Source organism: Pteropus alecto, unplaced genomic scaffold (assembly GCF_000325575.1).
Source record: "Pteropus alecto unplaced genomic scaffold, ASM32557v1 scaffold392, whole genome shotgun sequence".
Taxonomy (NCBI): Eukaryota; Metazoa; Chordata; class Mammalia; order Chiroptera; family Pteropodidae; genus Pteropus; species Pteropus alecto.
Genome location: NW_006431933.1, coordinates 80,837 through 105,592, shown reverse-complemented (window position 1 = coordinate 105,592; position 24,756 = coordinate 80,837). Strand labels below are relative to the sequence as shown.

At 35.7% G+C, this 24,756-nt stretch overlaps 1 long non-coding RNA gene and 1 pseudogene across 12 annotated transcripts in view; one reads left to right on the top strand and one right to left on the bottom strand.

Moving 5' to 3' along the window:
- The window catches only part of LOC107195316, a 173,908-nt gene that overhangs the window by 103,493 nt on the left and 45,659 nt on the right, over window positions 1–24,756 (top strand). The window lies entirely within an intron of this gene.
- LOC112475622 lies at window positions 16,197–16,315 on the bottom strand (annotated as a pseudogene).

The following is a 24,756-nucleotide window of genomic DNA, read 5'->3' as shown; positions in this document are numbered from 1 at the left end:
CTACCCACCTACCTACCTATTTATCTTATCTATCCATCTTCCTGTTTGTTCATACATCTGTCTCTGGACATTTAAATAGTATTCTCATAATACCATGATTATTTAATGACAAGTTGATGGTATGACAGTTTTAAGGAAATTTTACTTGTAGTAGATAAGTCTTAGCAATGCATTCTGACTTGTTGCTGTCTTTTCCCTGTGGTAGAGAGGTTAAATGCCAAAAACCTTGAATACAGAAGCAATTGTGTTGAAATAATATATGAGTAGGACTTATAGGCCTAACATCCAGGTCTAGGGCATGAACCTGGCATACAATGTAGGTTTCTGTGTTTGTTAGGCAACAGCTACATTGTCTGCTGGGTTTCAGGCTACCTGGAAATATGTTCTCCAAGATTGTCTCTTCAGTGCTTCACTGTTTTAGAACAAGTGTTTTTCAAGAGGCATAAACCAGTGGGCTTTATCATTGCACAAAGTGCAAAAAAAGGACCCCATGAAAGCCGATCACCTTAGCAAAAAATGGTTTTGTTATGGTTTCACCCAAGACGGCCTCACATACCAGCCTAAGAAACTGAATGAGTCCGAGAAAAGGTGTAATGCAATTTTTCCTTCTCTCTGCCTCAACTCTCAATCACTTACATGTTGTTATTAATTATTATTTGTTTTTTATTCATAATTATGATCAGAAGGCATAACACATAATTACACTGCCCTGATACGTCAACATTCCTTCTCATTATGACTTCTTGCCCACCTGCAGGAAACTGGTTTATTTTTGTTCTCCCTTTACTACAGCCCTGTAAATTTTGTGAATGACTGTTAGTCTCACCAGAATTGTATTGTATCTTTTACGCTGCCCCAACATCCCATCCCATCATTTGTTCTGTGAAATGAACTCTGGAACCTAGGTACACTGTTTTTTGTTTTTGTTTTTTATGTTTTTAACCACTGTTCACCATCTCTAATGAAACTGGAAGAAGGGCAGCTTTCTTATAGAATAACAGAGAACTTGTAAAGATAAAACGCCAGTTTGTAGGAGAAAGGCAAGAAGATAATGGAAATAGCTTCTGGAAAACTATTTTTACATTGTTTTGTTTGTCTGCTTCTGGTAAATAAATTTAATTCTCTAAACATTAAATAACAATTTAAACAATTATATTCTCAATAATAAAGGAACATAACTTCAAGGACAAGTTAAACTCTTTGTTATATGAACTAGGGATTTTTAGTAAGAAATCATGTATTTTATTTATTTTATTTCAAAATCACGTATTTTAAAATAATATGAATTAACAGATATAAAGTAGAAAATGAATATGAGGAATGCAAGGATAAATGTCTGTAATAGTCGATTATAATGTAATGCATTTTTTGTTACCCCATGATGAATTCAGTAAAAATAAAGCTAATTTGGAGATTTTTAAAAATTGTGTTTTTTGGATTTGTGTGTGTGTGTGTGTGTGTGTGTGTTGATTCCTGTTCACCAATCAGTTCCATCATCTGTTCTGTACTCAAGCCATTGATTGTCCTTTGTGCTCTGGGAAGAGATCGTCATTCCACTTGAGATATATGATAGCCTTTGAAGAATGATAAAGGTCTTTGGGCAGCATGGTTATGTTTAATAAATCATAATGCCATATTTGTGATGTTCTTTGAGTCCCTTTGACTGTCATTAAACAAGACAGTGTTGACAGTAGGGCCTGTTATGAAGAACTCCCTAATTACATAGTCAGATTTTCATTTCCTCTCTGAATGTCTGATGTACTAGGGACTGGTTTTCTCACTTTTCCTCACTCTGTGGGATGCAGTAAAGGATGGATATTGGTGTATTAGCTCTTCCTAGAAGAGGCACAGCACTTGGCTATATTCTTTTTTAAACTTTCCATTTTGAAACAATTTCAAATTTTAAAAATTTACAAGAATAATATAAAGACTGCTGGTAGAAGTTTAAAATGATGCAGCTGTTTTTGGAAAGTGTGGCAGTTCCTCAAAAATTTGGTTCCATACAACTGAGCATTTCCACTCCTAGGTATACACCCAAAAGAGTTGAAAACAGATAAACAAATACATATACACTCATGTTCACAGCAGCAGTGTTCTTATTCATAATAGTCCAAACGTAGAAACAACCCAAATGCTCATCAGCTGGTAAATGAATAAACAAAAGGTGGTATATCCATACAATGGAATATTATTCAGCCATAAATAGGAATGAAATACTGATACATACTACAACATGAATGAACCTTGAAAACATTACAAAAAGTGAAAGAAGCCTGACTCAGCAGGCTACATGTTGTATAATTCCATTTGTGTTAAATGTTCAGAACAAGCAAGTCTAGACAAATAGTAAATGAATGGTTGCCAGAGGGTGGGGAGTGACTGCTAATGGGTATAGGGTTTCTCTTTGGAGTGATGAAAATGTTCTGGAATTAACATTCTGGTGATGGTTGTACAACTTTGTGATACTAAAGACCACTGAATTATATACTTTAAAAGGGTAAATTGTACTATATGTGAATTAAATCTCAAATAACATAGGCTGCTCACATACTCTGTTATTCCCCAGTTGTTACTATGTTATAAAACAGTCATAAAAATCAAGAAATTAACATTGATATATTATAATCTAGACAGCTTACTCAGATATCACTATTTGACTTACTATTGTCATATTTCAGATTCAAGTTCCAATATAAGATCCCATGTTTAGTTATCATGTCTCTAGTCTCCTTTAACCCAGAACAGTTCCTCAGCCTCCCTTTGTCTTCAGTGACTTTGGCCCTTTTTGGAGACTACGAGCCAGTTATTTTGTAGAATGTCCCTCAATTTAGATTTCTCTGATGGTGTCTTCAACTTAGGTTGCACATGTTTAGCAACACTAACAAGTGATGTGTCCTTAGTTCATTTCAGGAGGCACAGTATGTTGGTTTGTCCCAACTGGTGATGTCGACTTTGATCATTTGGTTAAGTTGGTGTCTGATTCTGGCTATTTGTATTTTTCTCTCTTGCTTTTAAATTTCCTTTTATCACCACCTTGCCACTCCCATTTTTCCTCACTCCCCATCCAAAGTTTGCTATGTTTAATATATATTTAATTTTTTTTTTTTATGTTCTTGAAAAATACAGTTTTGGCATTCAGGTATTTTTAATTTACTTGAGTCCAGTTCATTGCTTCTAATTCTGCATATTACTCAATGAAGTGCAACTACCACATTTCATTTATGCCATTTCTCATGATGGATTCCAAATGGGAACCAATTTCTTGCCATCATAAATAACATTGAAGTAAAACACTCTTATACATGTCTTCTGGATCTGCATAAGAAATGACTTGGACTATATAATGAAGAATGGAATTGTTGGGTCATAGCACACACACACACACACACACACACACACCATACTTGTTAGAATGGCCTGATCAGTTTATTCTCCCAGTATCAGTGAATGAAAGCTGCTGTGCCGATTCCCGCCAATAATTGATAAAATGAAACTTTTTGCCAGTCTAAAAGGTGTAAAGTGATATCTTAGTTTTAATTTACATTTCTCTGCTCACTAATATTTATGAGCATCTTTGCATTTGAGCTTTGGAGGTTTTCTGTAACTTTCCTGTTCATATCTTTTTCCACTTTTTAACTTTTAAAATTCTGAAGTATAGTATGCATATGAGAAAATGCACATAAAGTAAATGAACGACTCAGATTTGTGAAACCACCACCCCAGTCAAGAAATGGAATGTTTCCAGTAGCTCAGAAACTCTACCCCTACATATCCTTTCCAGTCACTATCTCTTCCTTTCCCCAAAGGTAACTCCTTTTCTGAATTCTAAAATTATAGCTTAGTTTTGCTTGTAAATGAAGTTTCTATAAATGCAGTTATATGGAACGTAATCCTTTGAGTTTGACTAAATGTGCTCAAAAATTGTGAAATTTATCCATGTTGTACTAGGTGTAGTTTGTTCATTTCATTGCTGCATTTAATCTTGTCAGTAAACATTTGAATGTTTCCAGTTGTGTGCTTTTGTGAGTAATCTTGCTATGAGTGTTATTTCCCTTGTGGCCTAATGGGCACATGTGCACTCATTCTGTTGGCATATACTTAGGAGTAGAAGTATTAGGTCATAGGGTGGTATAGATAAGTCGGCTTTGGTAGATACTGGCAGTGTCATGTGGTGATTGTTACACACTACACTTCCACCAACCATGTAGAGGAATTCCTGTTTTTCATCCTCAACATAGTATTGTAACTCTTCTCAATTTTAACCACTCTACTAAGTATGTTGTTGTATCTTATACTGTGTTTAATGACTAATGAGGTTAGGCACCTTTTTATATGTTTATTGGCCATTTAGATATCCACTTTAGTGAAGTGCCTGCTCAAATCTCTTGTTCATTTTATATTAGGTTTGGCTACTTTTTGACTTGTAGGAATTTTTCATATATCCTGGATATAAGCCTCATGTTATTTTATTACAAACATCTTTTACTCTAATTTCCCTTTCATTTTCTCAACTCATTTTATGAAACTTATTGAAACTTATGTAGATATCTCAGGATTTTTTTTAACAGTCATGTCATTAGTGCATGAGGAAAGCTTTACATATATATATATAAATATTAATTTATCTCTTGCCTTGTTACCCTGGAAATTTTTTTTTTAGTCAATAAGGTGAATTACACTGAATGATTTTTTAAAAATGTTACCCTAACTTTACATTCCTAGGATACAGTCTACTTGGTCAAGATTTATAATCCTTTTAATATATTGCTAGGTAAACCTTGCTAATATTTTATTTACAATGTCTGCAGTTACTTCATGTGTACTATTGGTCTGTAGTTTTCTTTTGTAATTTTTTTTTCTGGTTTTGGCATCAAGGTTATGCTGCCCTCATTAAATGAGTTTAGAAGTATTCTGTCTCTTAATTTCTGAGAGAGTTTGTATCAGATTGGTAGTATTTCTTTTTAAATGTTGTTAAAATTCACTAGTGAAGTAATCTGAGCTTAGATATTTCTACTGGGGAGATTTTTAATACAGAATTCAATTTCTTTAATAGATACCAGCTTTAAGATTTTCTATTTCAAGTCAGTTTTCATATTTATGTCTTTCAAAGTATTTTGTCTTTTCATTTTATTTCTTAATCAATGATTTTTTTAAATGCTTTTCTTTTAATAATTAATAGAACAAGAATACAGAAAGTCAATGAAGATAAAGAAAACTTGGATGACACTATGAACCAACTTAGCCTAATTAACATTTATAGAACATCCCACTCAACAGCAACATAATACATCTTCTTTCCGAGTGCACAGAGAACATTAAATCAAGATATAGTATATTCTGGACCATAAAACATTTCTATATATTTTAAAGGATTGAAAGCATATAGGATATGTTTTCTGATATAACAAAAACTGGAAATAAAAACATTTGGAAAACTACCAAATATTTGGAAATTAAATAACACTCATATAAGTAATTCAGGAATAGAAAGGGAAATTAGAAAATATTTTGAACTGAATGAAAATATGGCATATCAAAGTTTGTGGGATAGTTAAAACCAATGCTTAGAAAGAAATGCATAGCTTTAAATATTAGTCTTTGGATCATTCATTTTTTCTATCTAAAATTCTACCTAAGAATTCAGAAAAAAATGATCAAAGTAAACTCACGGGAAGTAGAAGGAAAAATTTTTTTGAAGAGTGGAAATCAATACGAAAAAAAATGGACAAACAATAGAAAAAAATCAATTAAGCCCACACCTGGTATTTAAAAACATAATTAAATTCAAAAACTTCTAGCTCGATGGATCAAGAAAAATGAGAAGCCACAAATTTTATGAGCAATTAAAGGAGATATTGTTAAAGATCCTATAGATATTAAGATCTTTCGATTGAGTAGAATGCATTCCTAAACTATTTTTTGAGGTTGACTTAAGTTCAATATGAATTTTACATAATTTTTTAAAATGCAAGAACCTGAGTAAAGAAAATAGGTGAAAGTGACTTCTGAGTCTTTAAGATTCCACCAAACATATGATTTCTCATCGACCATGGGAACAGATGACCTCATAGTAAGCCAACTTCGTAGCCCAGTTTGTTCATCCTCTATTCATTAGACTTCCTTCACCAGGGTTCAGTTTAAGGGTCCACTGTTGAACTACTGTTTGAATGTGCATATTTAAAGTTACTCAGTGGCATTCCTTAAGTGAATAATAATGTATTTATGCTGCTGCTCAAAAGAATGAGGTATATCTAAGTGTACCAATATGAGAGTGCACCCAAGACCTTACTGAGAAAAGCATGGTATAGGTTTATGTATGTAATATGATCTCATTTACTATTTGTATGTATGCATGAAAATATCTGGAAACATCCAACAAAATGTTAAAGTAGTTACCTCTGGAAAGTGGACTGAGGAGGAAAGATGACTTGCTTTTCATATTATTATACCTTGCCATGTTTGAATTTTTTTAATATTGTGGATATATTACATTCTTATAAATCGAATGTAAAATTTTCCAAATATAATTTACAAATACCTTTTTATATATGTTTATAAAATATACCAACCTTTCACCCTCTTAATATTTGAAAAAATTTTTTTTGTGGTACGAAAGGGAGTAATGATGCTACATTAGAGAAGCATCCAGAGTTGAGCTCTGCACTTATTAGAGCAGGTTTACATAAAAGAAATCTATGATAAATTCAAGACCCATTGAAAAGAATCCTACAACGACCCCATCCCACTGTTGCAAATTGCAGCTCTAATACTGAGCACCATCTCCATGGAGGTGTGGGTGTTCCACAGGAGACTGGCTGTTTTATTCTGACCCATTACCCATACAAAGAAACCCTGTTTTGAAAACACCTGGCTGGTGATGGATTACTTATCAAATTTACATATACAGGACAGTGCATACAAATACTTCATTACTCCTTCTTGGCATTTATTTTGTTAAGCTATTTTCATTTAGTTTGAGTTTGGTTTTATTGAAGTAATGTAAAAATTTTAGCAGATCGTAATCTCTGTAAAAGCATTTTTTTTTCTCCCTGGCTATAAAAGTAACAACATTCAATGTAGAAAAAGCACAAAAAAAGAAACTAAAAATCCAACCACTAAGTACAGTTTGATACATACCTTCCCGCTCTCTTGAACTATGAATATATGTTTGTGTTTTACACATTGGTTTGTGTCCAGATTTGCTTACAGTCTATCACAAACCTTTTCCTATAACATTTCGTTTTCTAAAACATGATTTTTGGCTATCTAACATGGTTGCCTTATAATTTATCTAACCAATCTTTATTATTAGACATTTTATAACAATTTTTAGTACTATAAATTATTCCATGTAAACAGGCTTATACATAAAAATGATTTATCTTGCTTTTCAAAAGGATTTAGTAGTTTGAATGAGTTCAAAGATTATAAATACTTCTAATCTTTTAATACAAATTTCTCTCTGGGAAAGTTGTACCAATTAACAGTCTTACAAACTCTATTCCAATTTCTATTTACATCATCACTGTCATACTATTTTTTTACACGTTGATCAACTTGGTAGGTAGAAATGGTGTCTTGGTTTAATTTGGATTTATTTGATTATTAGTGAATCTGAACTTATTTTGATTTACATGAGTTATGACCCTGTCTTTGATTATATTCCCAAGCATGTGGTTATGTAGTAGATACTCTGAATAACTCAGAGTGCTGGTTGATGAACTGACTGTACTATTAAAATTTTTTTTTCAAAAAACTTATTGGACATCTGGATTTAAAATGTACTTTAATTGTTGTAAATTTTTCTATCTCAGAACCTTGATTCTTTTTTCCCTTCTCTGATAAGGGTGTTGTAAATGAAAACATTAGCTCTTTTGGTAAGAGTTTTAAAGGCCATGGTCATGGTTTTACAGAAGCTCAACATGTAATTATGAAAATCTTAAGTTCACTTGCTGTATTCCAAAACATTCCCAAGGAAACACAATTTAACAGTGTAACCTCTTTGTTATACACAAATTGTAGAAACCGAGATCGAATTAGTTAGCAAGGACACAAGAATTTTAGGCAGATGTATTTTTTATCTCTTGGGAATCATCTGTTTTACTTGATGGCATTTAACTTACCTACCTTCCACAAGCAAATCAGGTAAATAATAGTTTACATGCAATTTCAAATTTTAACAAATGTACTTAGTTACCCAGAACATATAAAATAACTGGAATTAGAAATCCTACGTAAAATATGCTTGTTCCTGAAATAATTCATTGCATTTGTCACTAATTATTGCCAAATTACCAGGAATGTGCTGTTAAAAAGGGGATATTATTTAGTGACCATCAATTGTTATTAGAAACTATAAATTTTTTAAATTGACTTATCTCTTTTTCCCAATTTTATTGAAGTATAATGGACAATTAGTAGGTCGTATTTACATTGTATAATTCAATGAGTTTTTTTTCAATTATAGTTGACATACAATATATATTAGTTTCAGTTGTACAGCGTAGTGATTAGAGATCTATATAACTCACAAAGTGGTCACTTCACTAAACCTAGTACCCCTCTTCCCCCTTACATGATTTTATAACATTGTTAACTATTTTCCTTATGCTACACTTTATATCTCCATAACTATTTTGTAATTATCTATTTGTATTTCTTAGTCCCTTTGCCCTTTTTCACTGTACCCCAACCCACCTCCTGTCTAGCAGCCCAAAAATATTCTCTGTATCTATGAGTTTGTTTCCATTTTTGTTGTTGTTTATTTTGTTCTTTAGATTCCACACGCACGTGAAATCATGTAGCATTTGTCTTTATCTGACTTACTTCATTCAGCATAATACCCTCTAGGTCCATCAGGGCAATATCTTTTTCCATCCCCTCTCTTAGTCTGTGTGTGTCTTTTAATCTGAAGTGAGTCTCTTGTAGGCAGCATATGTAGGGGTCTTGTTTTCTTATCCATTCAGCCACTCTATCTTTTGGTTGGAGCCCTTAATTCTTTTTCATTTGAGGTACTTGTTGACAGTTATGCAATTATTGCCATTTTTTAATTCATGATTTTGATACATGTTTTTTCTTCTTAAAGAAGTCCCTCCACCGTTTCCTGTAACATTGTCTTGGTGTTAATAAATTCCTTTAGCTTATTTTTGTGTGGGAAGCTGTTTATCTGTCCTTCAACTCTAAATGATAGCTTTGCTTCATAAAGCCTTTCTACTGTCAGCTGTACCTGGTGTCCTCTAGTCCAGAGATTTGCTGTCCTTCTAATTTACTACAATAGATCAAAATTCAGTCTTGTGCTAGGATGACGTAGAATCTATCTCTTGGTTGTTTGGAGTGAAGGAGACACTATGGGACCTAACTTTTTGCACAGATTTTCAATGAAACCTCCTATTCTTCAGCCTTACCTTAACTCATTTCCGTAGCTGTCACCAAGCCCCAAGCTCTTAGGAAATTCTGAGGTGCAAAAAGGGTTGTTTCTTGGCTTTTACATTGCTTAGCTAGAACTCAGCTAAGCTGAGCCTCTTAAGACAGTTACCATTTATCCATCTGTTTTTCAGATTTCATAATTTTATTGCTGTTGTCGTCTCTCTTTTCTCTTTGTTCTTGTGACTTTATGTCAGATGTAATATATTTGTTCAGTTGGTCATTACTATCCAGAACAGTGCCCTCATTTTAATGTAAATTTATTATAATATTGTGCTTTTACAACACATTTATTACCTCCTATTACTCCCACCTTCCCCCCCAATTTAGCCATATGAGTGACAGTTGCAGATTTCTGCGCTCACACATGTATGAAGAGACCATATGTTTGTGAGTATGCATGCACAGGTACACATACACACACACACACACACACATATAGTGTGTGTGTGTGTGTGTGTGTGTGTATGTGTACCTGTGCATGCATACTCACAAGGGAAGAACATAGACTCATCTTGGAAGCAAGGTGGCCAAGCAGAAAAAGGACAGGTTCAGTGAATCTTGTGAAGCTACCCTACCAGCCTCTGCCCAGTATCCCTTGGAAGCTGAAGGTGACTGTCCATCCAAAGTTGAGGTTTCTGTGTTTTGTTTTTTATCTGAGAAACTAATCTTTAAAGTACACTACAATAGTGTTGAATAATTTGCACAAATATATGTCCTTAAAGGGAAATATTTAGAGATATTCTAGAACATTAAAGGTAAGCTTGAGGCTAGATGGGCAAGTGATTCTTGAGCTAAACTCAGCATTAGCAAGACCCCATACACATTTAAAGGGAAAGACAAAGTGAGTGCGCAGGTGTCCCTGGACATTCTCTGCATTCCTCTTCCCAGTGTCTTTGAAAACTTGTTTCCCTGTAGTCTGTCTATAAGCTTCAATAGATTATCCCTTTTGCTGGAGTGGCTCTGTCCTTTTGTTTGGTCAAAAGATCATCCAGCATTAAAATTTTTATTACATTTATCACGGCAACATTGGTTAATAAAATTATATAGATTTCAAGTGTACAGTTCTATAACAGATCATCTGTATATTGCATTGTGTGTTTACCACTCAAAGTCAAATCTTCCATCATCATATATTTGATCTCCTTTACCCTCTTAATCATCTCCCTATCCTCTTTCCTCTATGGTAACCATCATACTGTTGTCTGTGTCTATGAGTTTTTGTTTGTCTTGTTCGTTTGTTTCTCTCAGTTTTATATCCCACATACAAATGAAATCATATGGTTCTTGAGTTTTTCCATCTGACATGCTTCGCTTAGCATGATATTCTCAAGATCTATCCATGTTATCGCAAGTGGCAGGATTTCATCTTTTCTTATGGCTGAGTAGCATTGCATTGTATATATGTACCACATCTTATTCAATCACCTATCGAAGGACACTTCGGTTGTTTCTATGTCTTGCCCACCATGAATAATGCTGCAATAAACATAGGGGTACATATTTTTATGAAAAAATGTTTTCAAATTTTTCAGGTAGATACTCAGAAGAGGGATTGCTGGGTCATATGGCAATTCTATTCTTAATTTTTTGTGGAACTTCAATACTGTTTTTCATAGTGGCTGTACCAATTTATATTCCCACCAGCAGTGTGTGAGAGTTACTTCTTCCCCACAACCTCTCCAATACTTGTTATTACTCGTCCTGCTGATAATAGCCATTCTAACAGGAGTGAGATGATATCTCATTGTGGTTTTGATTTGTATTTCCCTAACAGCTAGCAATATTGGGCATATTTTCATTTGTTTGTTGGCCATTTGTATGTCTTCTTGAGAGAAGTGTCTGTTCAGGTCCTCTGCCCACTTTTAATTGGATTGTTTTTTGTTTTGTTTTTGTTTTTGTTATTGAGTTGTATGAGTTCTTTGTATATTTTGGATAGTAGCCCCTTATCAAAGGTTTTGTTTGCAAATATCTTCTCATTCAGTTGGTTGTCTCTTTGTTTTGTAGATGGCTTCTTTTGCTGTGCACAAGCTTTTTAGTTAGATATAGTGTCATTCATTTATTTTTGCCTTTACTTCACTCACTTTTGAGGTCAAATTCATAAAACTCTAAGACCAAGGTCCATAAATTTAGTCCCTATGTTTTCTTCTATGTATTTTATTGTTTTAGGTATTATATTTAGGTCTTTCATCCATTTTGAGTTTATTTTGGTGTATGGGAACAAATAGCAGTCTAGTTTCATTCTTTTGCATATGGCTTTCCAATTTTCCCAGCACCATTTATTGAAGAGGCTTTCTTTTCTCAATTGTATGTTTTTGGCTCCTGGTTGAAAATTATTTGCCTATACACATGGAGTTTATTTCTGAGTTCTTGATTCTGTTCCATTGGCCTGTGTGTCTGTTTTTCTACCAGTAACATACCGTTTGGATTATTGTCACTTTGTAGTATAATTTGAGATCAGGGAGTATGATACTCCAGCTTTATTCTTTTTTACTCAATAAGCTTTGGCTTTTTGATGTCTTTTGTGTTTCCATACAAATCTGATTAATTTTTCTTCTATTTCTTTAGAAAATGCCATTGGGATTTAGATGGAGATTGCATTAAATCTGTATATTGCTTTAGGTAATATAGTCATTTTAACTACATTGATTCTTTCAATCCATGAACACGAAATAGCTTTCCATTTCTTTGTGTCTTTTTCATTTTCTTTCAGTAATGTCTTGTAGTTTTCAGTGTATAGGTCCTTCACATCCTTCTCAAGTTTTTTTCTAAGACAATTTTCTGTCTCCTCCCTGCCCCCGCGGTTTTATTGAAATATAATAGACAGTTACTCGTATTTACATTGTACAATTCAATGAGTTTCTTTTTCTATTATAGTTGGCATACAATAATATATTAGTTTCAATTGTACAGCATACTGATTTGAGATCTATATAACTCACAAGTGATCATGCCACTAAATCTAGTGCCCCTCTTCCCCCTTCCATTTTTATTACAACATTGTTGATTATTTTCCTTATGCTACACTTTATATTTCCATGTCTATTTTGTAACTGTCTATTTGTACTTCTTAATCCTTTTGCCCTTTTTTACCATCACCCAACTCCTCTCCCATCCAGTAGCCCTCAAAATAGTCTCTATCTATGAGTTGATTTCCATTTTTGTTGTTATTGTTTATTTGTTTATTATTTCTAATAGATTTCTGGTGGTGTCTTTAGGGTTTTCTATATAAACTATCATGTTGTCTGCAAAAAAGTGACAATTTTACTTCTTCATTCCCAATTTGGATGTCTTTAATTTTTTTCTCTTGCTCGAGGGCTCTGTCTAAGACTTTCAGTACTGTGTTTAATATTAGGGGTGAGAGTGGACAACCTTATCTTGTTCCTCATTTCAGAGGAAAAGCTTTCAGTTTTCACTATGAAGTATGATTAGCTGAGGGTTTTTCATATATGGCCTTAATTATGTTGAGGCACATTTAGATGCATACGAAGTGTTCTCTGCAAACAAACTTTCCTTCTATATCCATTTCACTGCATGCTTTAATCATAAATAGCTGTTGAAAACATTCTAAACAAAATATTAGCTAATAGAACACGACAGTACATTAAAAAGATAATCCATCACAATTAAGTGGGGTTCATTCCAGGGGTATAAGGATTATTTAACATATGCAAATTGATCAATATGATATACCACACTAACAAAATAAAAGATAAAATTAATATGATTATATCAATAGATGCAGAAAAGTCATTTGACAGGAAAAAACATCATTTATGATTTAAATGCTCAGCATTAAATTTTAAAACAGTTTCACAAATGTTTGACTTTAATATTGATGGAATATAGCAATAATTGATGTCTCAATGAGTCTTGTTATAGAAGCCATTTATGACTCTTGCCACTAATATTATTTTTGACATTATACCTTTTTAGTTCTAAGCAATTACTGACCCATGTAAGTGATATAGAAACTTGTAATTTGAAAGGATTTGTTTTCTCACTTTGCATATGGTCTTTCTCTCAGTGCTATGTTTTATTTTTTTGTAATGGAGCACTGTAGGACTCTATTTAGTATGGATTGATTTAGTTATAGAAGCTTCAAAGGGTGTTATCACGTGCTTAAGACTTTCATACAGCCTTATGGTGAGTGCTACAAGGACCATGGTGTTTGGTGTAAGTCTATTTGCAGAGAACACTTTGTTAGCATCTAAATGGCAAATATAAGTGAATTAAAAAAGACTGATAATTGGAAACAGAATAAGAGTGTGTCACCAAGGTATAAACAGCTAAATAATTCATTTCCATTAAAAAATAATGTAATATAATATGTGACCAAAAGGAATAAGCTGAATATTTTTCATTTAAAAAAATTACCACTCTAAACTGCTGTTTAAACAAAGAATTCTTTTGTTACAGAGATGACAAACTCAGAAATTTTTACTCCAATAGAGCTTGGTGAGCCATAGCTACTATGAAAGCAGCCACCAAAGAGGATTTTGGCCATAAGTCAAGAAGACTGAGGTCACATGCCCCAAATTTTATTCCTTGCCTTGAAATTTCCTTTACCAAGTTTAAGTGTTCTGCATATTTAGCCTTAGAGTCAAAGTCAAATAATCCTCAGTGTTATGAGTTTTTGAGGTATTTAGTCCTTTCATTAAATTCGATTTTTCTCATTTGAACTAAGCTCAGATGGAAGGAGTTTGGTCTAAATCAGCTCTCATATTACAGAGTTAGCAAAGTTCATTCCCATTGTGTTCTTTCCTACGGCATAGCTGTTATTAAGTTAATATAATTCTTTCTTTAGCAACTAGTATTATATGTTTTAGGACTCTGATTAGAAATGTAAAAAAGTACCCTCAAATCTGTGTTTTTTCAGACTTTTTAAAGAGAATATAGTCTTAAATTTCAAGAAGGCGTTTTGGAAAAAGTACACAAACTACATTTTCTGCTGCTTTTCAGTGTTAAGAGGATTTTTTCATTTATACCTTTTGTATGTTATATGTCTTACATGGATTCTAGTCAAAACTACCATTTGGGTTTATATTTGATCACTTGTGGAAATGTCTTTCTCTCCTTTTTTAATGACTGAATCTACACACAGCCCATGGTTCATCAGTATTTACACTTAAATTAATTCCAAGATTAAACATAGAATTGAAAAAAAATTTAACCTATAACATATATATGTTGATAGTATGCATTTTCAAATTTGTACATCACATTAAAAAAAACATTTGAATAAAAGTGCAAATATGGAGTGTTTTTAATCCAAATTTTGATGTCTTTCTGGAAGATTTACAGTAAAAAAATCCTTCTACAGGAGTTGAGCAATCAACTTGCCCTCTGCGTTTAAAGTCTTTGGGCTCCTTTCAATATTGTAAAGACTCAGTTTTGTTGACTTCTCTGTTTATTTTAAGTTCCTGTGTTCCAAACAACCTTAAAGCTGGGAAGAAACTAAAAAATTGGTAAATTAACTCTAGAGCATATTACATAAATTCCTTTTTTAAAAAATTACCTTTCAAATACCTTGGATTCAGGGATGCCAGAAATTCACAGATAGAGATAATCACCCTCATTTTACAGATGAGAGTACTGAGACCCAGCTAGTAAGCCAAGATATGTATCTGCTTTTGGCAAAATAACTTTAAAGAATAGTAATCATTAGCACGAATGTATCAAACTGATATGGCTATAAATCTCTAATTTTGAATATTTTGTTATCACATAATAAATATGAAGAAAATAAATATATATTTATACATAAATTATATGTATTTTATATTATGTATAAACGTATCAGAAGAGGCTAATTTGGACTCTGAACATTCCTAGTCTACATTCTTAAGAATAACACCAAAAATAGATATGAGGCTTGAACACTATGCAAATTTTGTAAGAACTAGCTTTGAGAATTTGATTCTGCAGACATTTATTGATGTATGTCATGTGCAAGGCACTGTGCCAGATGCTAAAGAGGTATTGAATTTCCTTTAACAATTCTCAAATCTCAGTAACTAAACACTTAAGTCATAGGCCAATATATTCAACAAGTGTAGGCAGGATGGTAAGGTAACCCAAGCTTTATCCAGTCTGGCTCCATGTGACAGACTGGCTAGATTCTCACCAAACCCAGCCTGTGTTGGAGATGGCACAGTAAATTAGGGTAAGTTACGTACAGTGGTATGCTGGACTTAGTTTATATAGGCTCACAAGAGTCAATGGTTAACATCTTTTCTCGACTTTATGTTGAGTGACATCACTTTGGTAGCTCGAAATTGGCCATGATGAGAGTATTTATACAATGGAAATCAGCAAACTCTACAAATAAGGAGTTTTAGTTTTGTTTTATTTTGTTGCTAAATATTGGCCACTCCATATTTGCCATTTCATACAACTGGGTATCTAATTGCTCGACATTCACCAGCACATAACTAGTTGTATGAATTGCTGTTACAAACAAGCCTAGTATCTCCATGACTTGATGCAATACATTTTTATTTCTTGCTCACATCACCGTGTAATACCAGCTGATGGGAAACTTCCACTCCAGGCAATAACCCAGGGATCTAACTCCTTCCATTGTGTTGCTCCACTATCTTCACATGGCTTTATTGTTATCCAGGGAAATCCGTTTACAGACGAGGTGGATGGAGAGAACACAAAGAAGGCTCACCACCTCTTTATTTTTAGGTGCGGCAACCCTTGGTTGACCTCACAGATTGCAAGGACCTTGTCAGCTTATAATCCCTTGTTTTCTTTTAATTTTGTTATGCCTACAGCACCTGGTCTTCCTAGGTGGTCTCCCATCCAAGTACTAACCATGCCCGACCCTGCTTAGCTTCCGAGATCAGATAGGATTGGGCTTGTTCAGGGTAGCATGGCCGTAGACTCACCACTTCTTAATGCCTCAACCCAAAAGTGACATTTCACCTCCGTACACTTTCAGTAATGAGAACTAATCACAAGTCCCCACCTAGATGCAAGAGAGACAGTAAATTCTTGACAGTGGAGAGTAGCAGAGGAAGTGACACCTTAAAACAATTGAAGGGATGAGCAAACAGTTTTTTTTCTGGATTCAGAAAAACCTAGATTTAGAAAGTACTCATTATGTTGAACAAACTCCACTTATGCGGTGTAAATATGACCATTTTATTGACCAGAACAAGTCACAAGATCAACCCATATTTGAGAAGAGGGGGAAGAAATGTCACTTCTTTGAGGTATTTGTTGATAGGAATGTCATTATTTCTCTTTTCTCTTGCTGCTTTTAAGATTTTTTGTCTTTAAGCTTTGGCATTTTAATTATAATGGTGTCTTGGTGTGGGCCTCTTTGTATGCATCTTTTTTGGGACTCTCTGAGCTTCCTGGGGTTGTATGTCTATGTCCTTCCTTATGTTAGGGAAGTTTCCCATCATTATTTCTTCAAACAGATTTCTTCAATCCCTTGCACTCTGTTTTTTCCTTCTGGTAACCCTATGATGAGAATTACTGGTCCGCTTGATGTTATCCTAGAAGTCCCTTAAACTATCCTCATTTTTTAAGATTTTTTTCTTGTTATTATTCTGATTGGGTATTTTCTGCTGCCTTATCTTCCAAATCACTGATTCAAACTCTGCTCCATCTAATCTACTGTTGATTCCTCCTGAGGTATTATTCATTTCAGTTGTTGTATTCTTTATTTATGACTGGATCTTTTTTATGTTTTCTATTTCCACTTTTATGTTTTCCATGTTTTTGCTTGCTCAGTCTGCCCTTTAAATGTGCTGACCTTGAATGAAGGCCTGGGTGATCCTCCAGCTTAGTCCGATGCTGGCCACTGGGTGTTCTGACCCCGGTCTTCTTGGGAGGGGCCATGCTGCAGACCAAGTCCGACAGCAGCCTGGGCCCTGCCCAAGGCAATCTGGCATGAGCCACCATGCAATCCACAGATAGCTGCCACTTGTGCTTGGCTTGGAGGTGCTACAAGAGGCCAAGCTATGAACTAAGGCTGGCTGCTACTAGTGCTGTCCTTGGGGCTGCTCAGCAAGAGGTACAGGGCATGCTGAGGCCAGGTGCTGCTTGTTTGGGATTTGTGAACCTTTGAGAGATTTTAAGAAAGCACCATGAGCTTAGATAGGTTTTTTGTATGGAAAAGCCACTGGAAGTTCCTTGGATTGGCTCACATGTTGGATTGGGCAGGGTCTTATGGAATCACCAGGGTGGGGTGACCAATGTTAGCCAGATTGATGGAGATTCAGATATACTGGCTGCCTACATCTGTATGGTAGCAGGGGACAGGCTAAACAAAAGAACAGTGGCCTCTGCCAGCACTTTTGTCTGGGATTAAGCTGCCCCGCCAGCCCTTGCCCTGAAACCAGACAATTCAGGTCCTCCTTGTATGTCTCTGGCACCTCCCAAGTGGCTTCCCCAGTGCTGGAGCTTAGAGTGAGCAATTCCATCAGTGAGTAAGTCTGTGTACAGGACCCTTAAAAGAAATGTCTGCAACTCCAACTGCCCTCTGTCTCACTCAGCCACAATCTTGGCTGGTTTTCACAGCCAGAAGTAGTGGGGACTTTTCTTCCCAGCACTGGAATCTTGAGCTTCAAAGCCCGGTGTGGGGCTGAGATCCTTCTCTCCCCTGGGGAGATCTCTGCAGCTGCGCTATCCTTCCTGATTCTCAACTGCCACGTGGGGTGTGGGACCAGCCCGTTTTGTGTCTCCACATTTCCTACCAGTCTCGAGGTGCCCTCTTCTGTGTGTCTCCAGTAGTAAGACTTCTGTTCAGCTAGACTTCAGGTGATTTTCAACTATGGTATTCTGTAGTTGAGTTGTAATTTTTATGTAGTTTTGAGAGGCAAGTACAGCAGTTTCCTACTCCATCATCTTGACTACAAACCCTAATTTCCCACCTTCTTAAATACAAATGCATGGAGCTGTTAAGAAAATTAATATCCATTATAACTGCTTGAAGCAAAATGGGTGAATTGAATGATTAGAAGTGAATGAATAAGGAGAATGATTTCTGATTTCTTTTTCTCTTTTCTCCATTTTCTTACTGTACTTTCTCTGCAATGTCTGCCTCCTCTTCTAAATTTAAACTTTACCACTCAACCCATCCATCGACCCACTAATCCATTTATCAAAAGCTACAGAGTGCCAGGGATAAAATGAATTATAAGTTAAAATACCTCCTAAAAAGTGCTCACATATAGTGGGTAAGAGTTCTATTGCCATAGAGGTCTGAATAAAATACTAAGGCAATGTGGAGGGTAGAGTCATTACCTTGGGGTGGGGCAAGGGGACAGATCATGGGAGGCCTCTCCTGGGAAGCTACATTTTACATGGGTATTGAAAAATGAGCTGCATTTGGCTTGGCAGAGGTGGGAGGGAGGAAGCATTTGAGAGAGAGGGAATGAGCTAACCCAAAGTGAGTGTGTAAAAAAGTCAGTCCTATTTCTAGAGTGGTGAAAAACTGACCATGGCTGGAATCAAAGGGAATGGGGGTGTGTGACTTAGCAGGAAATTAGGCTGCATAGGTGGTTGAGGCCAAGCTAAGAACTGTGAGTGCCAGGCCAAGGAGTCTAGATTTTAATCTTCCAACAGCCTCAGTTTCAGAGTAGGGAAGTGACATGTTCAGATGTGGGTCTCAGCCTCTCTAGGAGAGGAAGGTAGCAAATGGTCTTTGCAGGAGGCTGCTGAAGCCACCCAAGAAAAGGAAGACAGGGAGGATGTGAACTAACCCAAGAGATGTTTCTGCAGGAGAATCTGCAGTATCCAGACCAAGTGCACACTAAGAATGAATGAGAAGACTTGAGGATAATGCCTCTAGGTTTTCCAATCTGAAAGACTTGACAGATTGTGTCATTAACTAAGATGGAGATAGAAGGCAAAATAGGTTTGAATTATCTTTTAGTCCTACTGGGTTTGAGATTTTCATGAACCATTCATGTGGAGAGTTATAGCAACCAACTGGACCTCAAGAGAGAGGTTTGAGAGTCATTGGTGTAATATAGTTTAAATGATCAAAATTGGTTTGATCATAGTTCATAAAATGAGAAGAAAATAATACTGCATTTTTGTTATCTGAAAAACTTTAATGAAGAATTTTGTATTTCAAATATTTATCAAAGATATTCACGTAGGCCAGTTTTTAAGTATCTCAGTGCAAGAGATAAAATTCTACTATAACATTCTTTCAATGAGCAAAGGCATTATCATCATCTTTCATGAAGTTTAGAATTTAATGTGGCATAATAATGTGCATCAGTGAAAGTGAAAATATCAGACATGAGGCATATATCATCATAGAATTTCTAAGCAGTGACCACAGGAGCAAAAAAGTAAGAAGGGTGGCTACAGAAAATTCTCAGGAGTCAAAGCTGAGCCTTTTTTCTAAGAGTTGCTATTTTAAAGTCAGCTCTGATTTAAATATTCCTGGTACTGAATAAACAGGGGAACTTGGGTAAGCCTGAGTCAGCCTCACACCCTCAATTGACTTCATCAACTAAGACACATTCTAACTTGGCCATTTTATGAGCCAGTGAAAGTGAGATCTATTTGAGTAAGAAATGATTTGGTTTGACCTTCAAACAGTGGAAAAGAAAACACTTGCCACTTCAGGAGGACTTCCTCAGAGGAAGCTCTGCCTCAGACAGCAGAAACTGACTGGCACTTCTCAAGCTCCCAAAATGTCAGAAATATTGGCTACAACATTTGTATTCATGAGGACTACACATTTGAGCATTGTTGGTGGACAATTCTGTTAGTGCCAGCTAGCTTGAAGCTCTTAGTAAGTTTTTCCCTTCTTTAACTCTCATGGTCCAAGGTGAGCAGTCAGTGTCATATATTGTGAGGAGGCTCCTGGAAACTCCCTTCCCCAAGGCTACAAGATGTGGGAAGAAAGAATGAGAAACCCAGGTTTCCTGAATCTTAATCCAATCTTATTCCTCTGTTTCAGAGTCAGATATCTTATGGCATGATCGATCACTCAGTTTTCAGGCTGAGACAAGATTTGATGGTTTTTGTGTCTTTCAGGGAAGAAGACATCAAGAAACATTTTGCTCTAGTGCCAGCTAGTATGAATGATTCTTAAATATATCATAGATTAAAAAATGGCCAGAATTTGCAATCACACACTTTAAAAGTTTTCTTCTTCATATTAGTGGAAGTTATGTCAGCAGAAATAAAGCACACGATAGTAAACTCTCTTCAGGAACCTTTAGACTGGCAAACACAATCCTGAGAGGAGATAGTGTTGTAACCCATTTCAGAATAATTGGAAGGTACTTGATAAGGTAAAAGTTAATCTTTAAAGAGTTTAGAAATTCTTGATAAGTGAAGCCTGCCTTGGAATCCAAGGTTTTCTTGCTTCTGGGAAAAGAGTGCTTAAAAATGATGGTGGACAGGCAGCTGTAGCCCGCATCTATACATGTTCAGTGCAAGTCTTTCACAATTAACTCTTTGAATGAAATGCACAGAATGCTCAATGGAGTAAAAGCTTTGAGTCATTTGTATCCAAAATAAACTCTGAGTAACAACAAGACACCTTAAGGATGTGATGCAAAAGGTTAGGGGCAAAGAGTTCACATTCAAAAGACCACCACCCTTGTCCCGAACTGCTACTGATCTCTGAACCACCAGTTACTCCTCATCCTCCCTCATTTTGGATTTTATGGAAGAAAAATAGGTACTACCACCAGGATGTGAATTAATTAACTGAACTAGTTCCTTAGTTAATATCTGGGCTATTGGTTTGGAAATGAGAGGGTAAGGAACCCCAAATAAAACTGTCTCCTCTACAGTTTTGCTTACTTATATAGCTATCTTTGGGGACCTCTGATGAGACATTACCCTAGAAGTGTGAATATCTTATAATACACTACTTTTGTAGCCATTTTATTAAAAAATGCCAGGTTTTTTTTTTTTTGCTAAGCATTTGATGAACAGTATTCTTACAAAAGATCCTGAGAAGTGAATAGTATACTTATTTTACAGATAAGAAAACTAAGAGTCTCTGAGGTTAAGCAACTTAACAAAGGTCACTGAGATTCAAACCTAGGTCTGTGTAACTCTACTGACCTATTCTACCTAGACTTTTGTTACGTCTTTAACCAGTCATAGTGATGTTTTTCTCCAAACTTAAGGATAAAGGCTTAAGGCTCCTCTTAATGCTCCTCCTCAAATAACTTTTACATGGTGTTCCACTGATGTTTATGGGTTCACACTCATCTATTTTCACTGTTTAATTCAGTCTCTCTTGGGGCCAACTTTTGGCCCCATTCACCTGGACATACCTTTTGCTCTAGCCAAACAAACAGTGAGTAGAAGGAGCTTAATGGTGTCTATCTTCCGCTAATATTGGCACAGGTAGAAGTTGACGAAATTGTTTTGAGGGCTGTGTCAGGCATGAGATGTGCGATGTAGCTTGATGTCTGTGTGTATGACCCCTGAAGGCAAAAGGCCATTCTCTCCATTTCTCCATAGAATTAATAGGGCTTCAACCCAGGAGTCAGAAGGAACCATGACACCATCATAGCTTCCACTATAGCAGCTTCAGGCACATCAAAGATAAATACCTGGGCAAATACAATCATACTCATAGAGGAGGTGGTGGCTCTGCTGAATGGGCATGACTGAGGTGCTTCCCTTTTCAAAATATTGGATAAAGATCAGAATGGAAGAATAAGAGAGAATAGTGCATATCACATATAAAAAAACCCTTAAGGTCCTAGAAGTAATTGAAATGACTCGGGAGAGGGAGAGTTCTGGGGCTGAGGCCCAACATTATCCAAAATTATCAAAGAAATATTAGATATTCTCATTCTGTGACCTCACCCTCATCTGTACAAACAAGTTGGTAAGGTTTGGACAAGACTGAGTTATAGTTTATTCATTTGGGTAACATGTATCAAGTACCTAATATGTGCCAGACACTGTGCAAAGCTCTGAAGATTCAAAGGCAAAAGACTCAGTCCCACCCATCTGAGGACTTACATCATGATAGCAAGTCTACTTCTTATCACCACAGAAGGTTCTATACTGGATATCTCTTAGACTTTTGTCCCAGGATTGCTACCAATGGCCACACAGATTGCATTCTGAACAGAGAATATGATGTGAATGACAACCACTTGAATTGTGCATTGCACAACTTCACATGGTGGCCTTATTTGTCCTTATATGCTTCGCCTAAAATGCCTTCCCCTGTAACTCTGTCTTCTAACTCCTTCCATATGCATCTTTGCTTTAAACCTCTCTCCATTCTTGCATCCTCTCCTAACCACAAAAACCAAGGTGTTCCTCTTACCTCACACCTACTTTGGCATATTCAGTCTGTAATGGCAACTTGAAAATTAAACAGGGCCTGTGTGGGTCCTTTCTTATTCAATGTTTTCTTTTACTATTATTTTATCCCTGTGTTATTATTTAGCTTTTGGCCAGCCTGAATCTTATCTCCTTGTATGGTTTTCATCTGTAAGGATAGGAACTGTGTCCTATTGATCTTTGTGTCTCCCTACAGGGCTTGAACATAATTGAAATTTAATAGGATGAAAGAAGAAAGTGATTTTTAAAATAAGAGACCTTTTAAAGAGTGAAAGATGCCAATTGAAATGGAGTGTCTGTGACAAGAATCTTCAGTCAATACATTTTTCAAATTCTTTCAGTTGTTGATTCTCAAATATTTATGCTAATGGCAACCAGAAAAAGCACAGATGTTGGAAGTGTACCAAACCAAAGACTAATTCTAGCCAACTAATTCTTTTCACCAAACTTTCTGCAAGAGCATCTAAGAAGAGGCTCAGGCACCATTGATCCCTTGCAACTCTCCCCTAAGGAAGTCAAGCTTGTTCTTTCTAGGTTCAAACCATTCGTAGGAGTTCCAAATCATGGTGATCTGAGGGTACAGGTGGAAGGGAGGAAGATAGGGAATGAAAGGGAAAACAAAGGATCTGAAAATTAAAGAAAATATATAGTTAATTATTGATATAGAACTTGCATTTAAAACCTTAGAAGAATTACGTTGAGGTCATTTCCAATTAATTACTTACGTAATTCTATTCTTATAAGGAAAATAAAAGAAGAAAGGAAGGAAGGAAAGAAGGAAGGAAGGAGGAAGGAGGAAGGAGAGAAGAAGGAAGGAAGGAAGGAAGGAAGGAAGGAAGGAAGGAAGGAAGGAAAGATGGAAGGAAGGAAGGAAGGAAGGAAGAAAAAGAGAATAAGAGAAAGAAAGACAAGAAAGAAAAAGGGAAAAAAGAAAAAGGAATAAGTAAGGAATGAGAAGAAGAGAGAGAGCAAGAGAGCAAGCAAAAACAGAAGGAGCAAGGGGAAATATCTGAACACACCATTGTTTGCCTTTTTGGTGTTGAAGTTCAATGTGTTTTAATTGACACAAAAGTCTGGAATTCTCTGAAACTCTGACTAAGGGGGTGGCCTCCCTGGGCAATTTAAACATCCTTTCTCATTTATAATCTCAACCACAAGGTTAAACTGGCACTCTGTTCTTTTTTAATTTAATGAGTAAAAAAATGCACTGAAAATTATTACTTTAACCAGAATAGTGATATTTCCTCCAGATCTACTTTCTGAAAAATAGTACATTCTATACCAGGTAGCTGACTAAGTCCTTAGTCACAGAAACAGAAGTTTTTCATCTGAAGTCAGTCTTTTCCCCTCTGAGTTGGCCAGGCAGCCCTATCTGCTCTGGGACACTGGAGCCCCATGAGTAAATTAGAAACCTAATTCAGAGGAGTGAGATACTCAGAGAAAAACCCAAGCATCCTGTACACTCTGATTGTAGCACCACACAAGGACATTTAGGAAAGAAAATGCAAATAGTTTGACATAGACTAAGAATTATTAGCCTTTGCGGTCTGATACTAAGGAGTCTGGGAAGACCCTAATGTCACCTCCCCGGACAGGGCTGTAGTCTTCTGAAATAAAGCTCTAATCCCTCCTCAAAGATCAAGTGATTAAGGCTCCTAACAATGTTTTCAGTCACATCTTTATGTGAATGCATAGCCTGAAAGAAGGTTTGGAGAGAAAGAGAAAGAAAGAGCAAGAGGAACAATGTAGGTTAGGGAGTACTTGTCAGACCCCAAACGAGATCCTTAGAGAGCTGGGTGTCTTTAGGAAAGTTATTTTACTTCTCTGAGCTCCATTTGCACATGACAGTTGATCTTGCCTCCCTCTTCCCTTCCTTCCTCCTTTTCTATTTTCTTTCTTTCTCTTCCTTTTTTTTCTACAAGTATTTGTTTAACCCCTACTGTGGATTTGTTTTAGACATTGGGAATATAACTGTAAACAAAATAGGCTAAGTCTCCATTCCATGAAGCTTACATTCTAGTGTAGGGA